General features: G+C 38.0%; 4 non-coding genes across 4 annotated transcripts; all 4 read left to right on the top strand.

Moving 5' to 3' along the window:
* Window positions 1-8,145: 8,145 nt before the first annotated feature.
* Window positions 8,146-8,218, top strand: trnaf-gaa (transfer RNA phenylalanine (anticodon GAA)). The gene has a single exon. It is a non-coding gene; the product is annotated as a tRNA-Phe (tRNA).
* Window positions 8,219-8,421: 203 nt separating this feature from the next.
* Window positions 8,422-8,494, top strand: trnaf-gaa (transfer RNA phenylalanine (anticodon GAA)). Its single transcript has one exon. It is a non-coding gene; the product is annotated as a tRNA-Phe (tRNA).
* A 377-nt stretch (window positions 8,495-8,871) lies between these two features.
* Window positions 8,872-8,944, top strand: trnaf-gaa (transfer RNA phenylalanine (anticodon GAA)). Its single transcript has one exon. It is a non-coding gene; the product is annotated as a tRNA-Phe (tRNA).
* A 292-nt stretch (window positions 8,945-9,236) lies between these two features.
* On the top strand, window positions 9,237-9,309 carry trnaf-gaa (transfer RNA phenylalanine (anticodon GAA)). The gene has a single exon. It is a non-coding gene; the product is annotated as a tRNA-Phe (tRNA).
* Window positions 9,310-9,408: the final 99 nt, after the last annotated feature.

Genomic DNA, 9,408 nt, shown 5'->3' with positions numbered 1-9,408 from the left:
AAGTAGAAGTACTCAGATCTTGTACTTGAGTAAAGTAGAAGTACTCAGATCTTGTACTTGAGTGAAAGTAGAAGTACTCAGATCTTGTACTTGAGTAAAGTAGAAGTACTCAGATCTTGTACTTGAGGAAAAGCAGAAGTACTCAGGTCTTGTACTTGAGTAAAAGTAGAAGTACTCAGATCTTGTGCTTGAGTAAAAGTAGAAGTACCAGAGTGTAGGAATACTCTGTTACAGTAAAAGTCCTGCATTCAAAATGTTCCTCAAGTAAAAGTAGAAAAGTATTATCATCCAAATATAGTGAAAGTAGCGGCAGTAAAAGTAGTCATTGTGCAGATTGGTCCATTTCAGAATAATATATATGATATGTTTTATAATGATTGATCATGAAAGTGTTCTCAAAGCTGGTAAAGGTGCAGCTAGTTTGAATGACTTTGTATTCTGCAGGGTAGCTTGTGGATTTACTCCAGGTGGAACTAAAGTCTGATTTAACACTTGATTATATTTCACATCATTCATCCACATCTGTAAAGTAACTAAAGGTATTAAATACATGTAGTGGAGGAAAAGTACACCATTTACCTCTGAATGGTAGTGGGGAAGTACACAGTAGCATAAGATTGGAATATTCAAGTAAAGTACAGGTACCTCAAAATTGTACTGCTTAAAGAAAAGTCCCCTATAGGAGAAATAATGCCTGGTGATAAAATTGTCAAATCATCTTTTAGGTCTGTTTTTATGAGTTGATATAAATGTGAGTGATTGTTATATGTGCTCTCATGTGGGTCAGAGGCCACTGAATTGAGAAAGGCAGACTTTGTGATATCAGGAGATATTGTGTTGTTGTTGTTGTTGGATGAATTTAATATTGTATCGTGATGAAGCGTGTGATTTACAGCCGTACAGACAGAGCCCGCTCGGACTGAAGAGCTCTGATTAAACCCTCCATGTCTCTTTGTATTGCTGCTTGAGCAACGTCTCTCTCCCTGCAACAATTAAAGCCTCAGTATCAAACATAGAGGAGGTAACCTGTCTCAGCCTGTTCAGATTTGGAGTGCATTTCTTTGTGTGTTGTATTTAAATCGATTGCATCTGGTTGCTTTGCACTAAAGAAATGAAACGGTTTAGAAAACAGAATACTGACTGAACATATACCAGTCTGTGATAATCCATCAAAATCTGTTTCTATATGGTTTCCTACAGTCAAAATGTTCCTGTTTTTAACAAAGAAATAAGGTTTAATTTGGTGTAAATGAGGTCTATTGACCATAAATGGATAAAAGATCATTAAAAGGTGTGGTTATGAGTTGAAATAAGATGGTTTTAAAAGGTGTAACCCAGATTTGAGGTATGATTTATGCTTTACAAACAGACAAAACCAGGGAAACAATTGCACAGTGCAACACAAAGGTTACATTTGTGCATCTGTTTGTTTTTGCTGAAAGTCTGAGCCATGGATGTGTCTGCGGTGCCATGTTTTGAGATGCATGTGGCCCATTGTAGTGAGAAAGACCCCCAGCATGCAGCAGTGAGTGTGTGAAGATCTGGTGCCGGACAAAGGCTGCTGAAGAGAAGCAGACAGACGCCCAGCAGAGAGAGGATCTGACTGTCTGCAAAACCCTGCAGACAACAGGACCACCCAGCTCTGAGCACACTGTAACACTGGTGAGCAAATCAAACACACCCCCACGTCTCTCATGTTCTCTTCGCACCCTATCACTTGACTTATTCCTGAGATATGCGCCGTGTCGTACAGCAACAGTAGCAGGGAAATGCTTTAAGGTGCACCAAAACCCCCTGTCGTGTTCAAGTGAAATCAGACCGACTTAGTGCTTTGATCAATGGCAAATATTGTGTTTTACGTCTGATTGATTCAAGGCCTTATGATATCCTCCACAGTAAGCATTTGAACAATTATTGATCAAATCAAATCAAAATGTATTATAGCCCCAAATCACAAGAAATGCCTCAAAGGGCTGTACAAAGCAAACAAAAGCAAAAACAACAACAAAATACAAACGTCTAAAAACATTATACATTATACAAGTATTGCTATATGATAAAAGCATGTGACAGAAGTGATGCTAATGTAGATTGAAACTACGTTATGGAAATTAGCTGACAAGAAAGACAGATGCGAAGAGATGGCTTTTGAGTTTTCTTTTTAAGGAATCAATGTAATCACACGCCATTGGAAATGAATGGGTAACGCCTAGAGTAAGTACATCCATCAGATAGTACACACACAAATCAACAACCATGTTCATTTGGTATTTTCAGTGTCTGTTGTTTCTATCCACTGCATTTATACATGTCAACCAGTAGTCTGAGACATTGTTTACAGCTTAAAATGGAGTTAATTAAATTTGGTGATGATGTTTTTTGTGTTAATGTAAGAGCAGTTAAAACATCACCACCCCCGGAAATCTTACTGTAGTGTCGATGATGTTCATCCATCAGTTGGTACACATCCAAATCAACAACCACATTAATTTGGTCTTTTTCTTTGTTTATCCACTGCAGTTATTCATGTAAACCAGTAGTCATAGACCACGGGTGTCAAACTCAAATTCATCACGGGCCACATTAGCATTAAGGTTGCACTCAAAGGGCCGGTTGTAACTTTAAGACTAAATATACATATTTAAATATATAATATAAATAAAATAATGTATTATATTACACTATTGCCTCTGCATTGGATTATTATCTGATAATTAACTACGTCTGAAAGCAGAAGTCTAGAGCAAATAATTTTGCAAGTGCGTATGTCACAAAATGAGATGCATTGTGGGAAATGTAGTTTATGGGCAATGTGCTTTTGTAAAGCGGCACGTAACCGCATAATAAACATATTATATTCTTTCCAAGCTCTTGCGGTCCACAAAAGATGAAGGCTTTGAGTTTGACACCCCTGTCATAGACATTGTTTGCAGCTTAAAATGGAGTTAAATTAAATTAGCTGATGATTAATGTTTTTTGTGTTAATGTAAGAGCAGTTAAAACATCACCATCCCCGAATCCCCCCCCCCCCTCTTACTGCTGGTAGTCGGCCCTGCAGTACAGCCTCGTGTCTCTGGAGTAGCAGGTGTTGGTGAGCGGCTGCTGGCACGCGGCGCACTGCAGGCAGCGCTCGTGCCAGGACGTGTCGTTGACCCGCATCAGGAAGCGGTCTGAGATGATCCGCGAGCAGCCCTCACACACGGCCTGCTGCGGGGAAGCTCCGCCTGCGAAATATATGTGTTTTAGGTCATTAAAACACGAGGAAATACACCAAAAACTGTGTCAGGAATTATCGATACGTTACTGATCAGCAGGGGCGATGCTAGAATCTGGTAACTGGAAATCTAACAGTATAGATTTATATCAGATATCCAAAGAATACACAATATAAAATATAACATTAGAGCTCCACCTGGAAAATATGTTTTATGTCATTAAAAAATGAGGAAATACCAAAAACTGTGTCAGGAATTTACTGATCAGCAGGGGCGATGCTAGGATTTAGCAACATAGGGTCCCTGGAAATCTTACAGTATAGATTTAGATCAGATATCCAAAGAATACACAATATAAATATAACATTAGAGCTCCACCTGGATCCATCTTCTTATAGACACATTTTCCCAGCATTTGGACCATCCATGTATTATCTTTTAATTCACGCACAACATCTATTGCTCTCCTCGAGGTTTCTAACATTTCTTTCCCGTTAACTTTGGGGTTTCCTTGTCCGATGTGAGGGTCTAAAAACAGAGTCTCGTGTATACTGTAAAAACTGTAAAGCCCCCTTAGACAAATGTACAATGTGTGATATTGGGCTAAAATAACCTTTGATTGATTGATTGATAACAGACCAATCTACTACCAAAATAGAAACATATCGACATGGGTTGTATACTTAAAAGGTGTGCACATGTATTTAGTATCCTATCCATGTGAACATGTGATAATTGGGGGGTCCAGGGGCATGTTCCCATTTTAAACACAATGCATCAGATTGTGTGGAACCACCTGCCTGTATTTGATATTCTTTACGTTATCGTATAAGTCAACTTTATTGTCAATTCCTCTACTTGTGTTACAGATTAGTTTCTCACCATCCCGGAGAATACACATATATAAAAAGAAATATAAACACAAGTATATATTTACATACATACACGCCTAATCACTTATACATATACAACACATACATAGATACAAATATTCATATTCGATGGGTACATGCATGATGGTCATTTTATAATGAGTAAGCTATGGGGGATTTTTTAGCTTCTATATTTTATCTGCATTTTACGTTTTATTGGTGGCTAATTCTGCAAGTGTTTTCATTTGTTTGTGTTTTCAGAATAGCAATAGGGATCAAATCTACCTTTTCACCCAAAAAGCTGCTATCAGTGGAGGACTCCTTGTTTTATTTGAGGCCTTATGTTTCTGCCTCACATTTAGAAACCACACTGTGACGCTCGCTCGGTCCTCACTGTTCTTTTTCATATCGTAAATCCTGCACATGTTGCCCATTTCTGCTCCATGCTACCTCGTTTTTAAACCTGCACAGCTCTCCACTTAGTATATAGTATTTTCATATTGTACGACTGCACTCCTACATAACTAGTGTAAATATTGTCTTTATTTTCCCTTTGTTGCACTAGCTTTTAGAATTGGTAACGTGATGTTCTTTCTGTGTCTCTGTGTGCATCTGAAAGCCAATTCCTCGTATGTGTAAACCTCGTTCATGTGTAGGAGAGCAAAGAGAAGAAGTCCCTTCATGTGGGCATAGTATAAAAACAATCGGCATGACACCAAGCAGCGCTTTTTGTATTTTCACAAGCGAAAGCATTCATTAATATACACTCAGAAAACTCAGAGTGTAAACTCCCTTTCCTCTGTTTGCAGCGGTAGAGGAAGCAGGTCGCTCGTATACTTAATCAGAACAGAAATTGTAAAAAGTAGGCCTACTGCTTGTAAAATCTCATTCTAAAGTACAACGTTAAAATACATCCTACTTCAAGTGGCAAAAGTGAATGTACCTCTTAAGCATGTAGGCCTTTTAAACATCATACATATTGGATTATGATATGATGATGATATTGTAACTTCTAATTGCCAATATGTATTCATCAGTTGGTTGATATTGTATAAAAGCTATAAGTAAATTGGCTTCCAGCAGAGTAGTAGAAGTATAAGGTAGCATACAAAATGAATGAATTGTTATTTATTTAATACAATAACCCCACTTCTCTATAACACAGGAGTGAGGAGTGGCTCGATAAAAGATTGAACATAAAATTCCTGTTTTTAATTAATAATTTAATATGAATGAACAATATCTGTTGTTTTTAATCATAATATCATCCAATTGATGATTCTGCAGCAGATATCATATCTTTAACAAGCTTGTAACTCAAAAGCACACACATTAATAATAATAATACTTCTAATAATTATCATTAAGATAACAATAGCAAACGTATAACTGATATAGGCACCTATAATAATAATAATAATAATAATAAGAATACCATATCTGTCCCACAAAGGGCACATTTTCAAAAGTGAAGAGCCAAAAACTGCTAAATATTAATTAATGCATGCACTATTACATATAAAAGTAGACATTACAACAATTACAATTAAATTAATACACATACAGGTGCTTGTGTATTTAAAAAAATCCTAACATTAAATCTATCCATTAAAAACGTGTGCAAAATGCAAATAATCATCATGAACAGCAGAACAGACATCCCATAATCATAATCAGAGTAATTCGTCCCACAGAGGGGAAATGTGCATTTGTTACTGCAAGAAAAGAGCCAAAGACAGCTTAATGTTAACCAAGAAGCATGCATAAAATTACAAAATACACATCCTGTAACAGTTCTGAGAGATATAGCAGCCAGGTATATATTGCACAGTTATTAACGGCATATATATATTATATATTGTACATAATTTGTATTTCACAAGTGTTCATAAGTGTTTATAAAACCTGAGCCAGAGTTTCCCTCCTGTTCTTCTCTCGGTTTTTACATAAAAGGCTATTTTCGCTTCACCTGAGAGCAAATTTAGGAGCTGCCACTTCTCCTTGTTAGTGTTATTGTAGCAGCCCCCCATGATAAATAAGAACATGGGTGGGAACATGGATAAAGAAATAAGGATAAGGTCAGGATGAAGAGGAACTCACCGGTCAGGAGGTCCAGGGATCCCGGGTCAGCTTCCACTTTAATGTCGTGCAGCATCTCTGAATTCAAGCTCCAGACTTTTCTACAAATCGAAAGGCCAGTCTGTAAAAATCCTCAAATCTGCACAAAGACCTGGAGCTGCTGTAAATCCAGAGGTGTGAGTGAAACTGGTACACCAGTCCTCAGTGAGAGAGAGAGAGGGGGGGACAGCCGAGAGAGAAGCCCTCCCCCCGGCCTCCTCACAGCCTCTCCCCGCAGTCCTGGAGCCTGGATCCGCCTCTCAGGACCGTGGAGTCCTATCAGAAATCAAATCAAATATCCGACCCTCATAAAGCCTTCACTTCAACACCACGGCGGAGTGATTTAAATCTGCCAATTAGGCCTACAATAAAAATCAACTTATTTAACCATCCGCACTTCCAACCTTCTGTCTGCAGACTTCTTTTAGACAGTTTGGAAATGAAGCATTGATTTATTATTTATAACACTTCACAAAAGACAATATATATATTACAATATAATACGCAAAGGGAGGCCAAAAACCTATATAACATATGAGAGGTCTGTCTTCCCATTGTAGGAGGAATACGAAGATAAAGATACATCTAAATAAAGAAATAGTCCCAAAAATGTAAGTCATGATCATGTCTAAAAAAAAATACAATTTAACGGATGAAAAATAATACACCTTAAATTCTAAATCTAGGATCATATATTAAATATATAGCTTAATGCAGAGCCACAGCAGGCCTGAGCGGTCCAATTTGTCAGAGTAAACAAAAGCAATTTATCTTGACGAGTTTAAGGTAAATACACCATTTTAATTTGAAATATAACAACAACAAATACGTGAATTATAAGAAATATTCGATTTCTCGTAGTGTTAATATAACAGCCTTTTATATAATTCTGTAAGTCTGTGCTTGTGGAGAAATGTTGTTGCTGAATTATTCAGGGTGCAATATATTGTGTTACATGATGGCATCGAAATATTCTGGTGGTTGGTATTTGACGATGTTTTCATTTCATATGGACCTCAAATCAAATCAGTGCATCCCGATTTAAAATGAGAATGATAAGCCGCTCTGTTAAAGGCAGCTTTATTCCAGTCTCACAATACAGATTCAAGGATCGAAATTAAATATATCCCACAGATAACACCACGTTATTCTAAACTGATATGAAACGATATCAGGCCCGAGATCAGCTGTGAGGAAAGCAATAAAGTAATATATATTTATATCAGCTGCTCTTTTGTTCTGCTGCATTCACACAACCCGCAGTGATATATGAGGGTTTATTATTAACGGGAAATTAAAAATTAGGGTCAGGTCCAATTAACGATAGGCTCCCCTCCGCCCCCTCGAAAAAAAACAGAGGCTTCATTCGTGGGTTTATTGCATTACGATGATCAGCCTGTGTGATTGGCATTAATTGGAAGAATGCAATAGAAATGATTCAGAATCCATTTCAGGAAACATCTTGGAGGTTATGATTTCAGAGTGTCAGGTGGTGATGGATATAGAAATTAAACATATGATGATATTAGGCCATTGCATGATGGAAAACAAAAACTACAGTAGCACTGTTGTCCTTTTGAATAAAGTAGGTAGTTGTTTAAATTATTGTGTGCAGAGCTGATAAAGAAGGCAATTTTAATACAAGGTTTAAATGTGTGTTGATAAGACATTAAAATAATTATATGCTATAATTTACTGAACGATCTCCGACTGAGGGCAGGATTGAAGGCCAATGCTGCCCCCCTGCGGTCACTACAGGAAGTGCAGGCGGCAGAAACAGGCGAGTTAAATAGTTTCTGACAAGAACGAAAAGCAATAAATTGAAACATTTTAGAAAATGTTGTCCTTTTTTTAAAACGTTGGACAATCTGTATATGATATCCTTTTCATGATGTTATTTAAAATGTTTCGTAGACCGCCATTGTGCCGGTACGCTTTGTGCCGAAATAGCTCAGTTGGGAGAGCGTTAGACTGAAGATCTAAAGGTCCCTGGTTCGATCCCTGGTTTCGGCAGCCGAAAGGTGACTTTTGGGCACAAATTGCCTCAATGGTGCTGCTAGACATAGTTGTAGCATTTGGTGCCTTTCTCTGCTGTACAAAAGGGTTCACTGATACCTGCAATGTAAGATATTCAAAGGCAGATTATGATACTATTAGTTAAACACAATTTCGGAAGATCCTGTTATTTTAAAGTAGACTGTTTTGTAGCGATTTGTGCCGAAATAGCTCAGTTGGGAGAGCGTTAGACTGAAGATCTAAAGGTCCGTGGTTCGATCCCTCGTTTCGGCAGAACAGAGGAGACTTTGAGGGACAAGTTGCCTCCATGATAAAAGCAGCTGGATTATATCAGTCTGATTTGGTGCCTTTCTCTGTTCTACATACAGCACTTGTACCGGCTATTTCAGATGAAATCTAATTAAAAGCCAATCTGTCATCTAGTATTAGTTTAAAGTGCCGTTTCTGAAGATCCTGTCTTTTTCACGAGGCGTTGTTTAAGTTTTTTAATGACTGCCTTTGTAGTGCATTCTCAGTGAGTAAACAGCTCAGTTGGGAGAGCGTGAGATTGCATTTCTAAAGATCACTGGTTTCGATCCCTGGTTTAAAAGTAGGGTTTTGGGAACATGGTTTGAGCTGTTGTTACATGAGCATTGTTAGGTGACCTTTGTGCCGAAATAGCTCAGTTGGGAGAGCGTTAGACTGAAGATCTAAAGGTCCCTGGTTCGATCCCTGGTTTCGGCAGAACAGAGGAGACTTTGAGGCACAAGTTGCCTCCATGATTAGAGCTGCTGGATTATATCAGTCTGATTTGGTGCATTTCTCTGTTCTACATACAGCACTTGTACCGGCTATTTAAAAATCTCTCTGTTCTACAAGTAGGTTCTCTTACACCTGCAGTGAAAGATAGTCAGATGCTAAGTGACAGCTCATCTACCACCTAGTATTAGTTCAAATACTCTCTGAAAATGCTGTCTTTTTCACCAGTTGTTGTTTTAAGTGTTTGTGATGCTGCCATTGTTTTGTAGCATTTTGTGCCGAAATAGCTCAGTTGGGAGAGCGTTAGACTGAAGATCTAAAGGTCCCTGGTTCGATCCCTGGTTTCGGCAGAACAGAGGAGACTATTAGGCACAAGTTGCCTCCATGATAAAAGCAGCTGGATTATATCAGTCTGATTTGGTGCCTTTCTCTGTTCTACATACAGCACT

The sequence above is a fragment of the Notothenia coriiceps genome, unplaced genomic scaffold (genome assembly GCF_000735185.1).
Source record: "Notothenia coriiceps isolate Sejong01 unplaced genomic scaffold, NC01 NC01_scaffold00035163, whole genome shotgun sequence".
NCBI lineage: Eukaryota > Metazoa > Chordata > Actinopteri > Perciformes > Nototheniidae > Notothenia > Notothenia coriiceps.
Note: the sequence above shows the minus strand (reverse complement) of the source record. Positions and strands in the feature narration are given on the sequence as shown.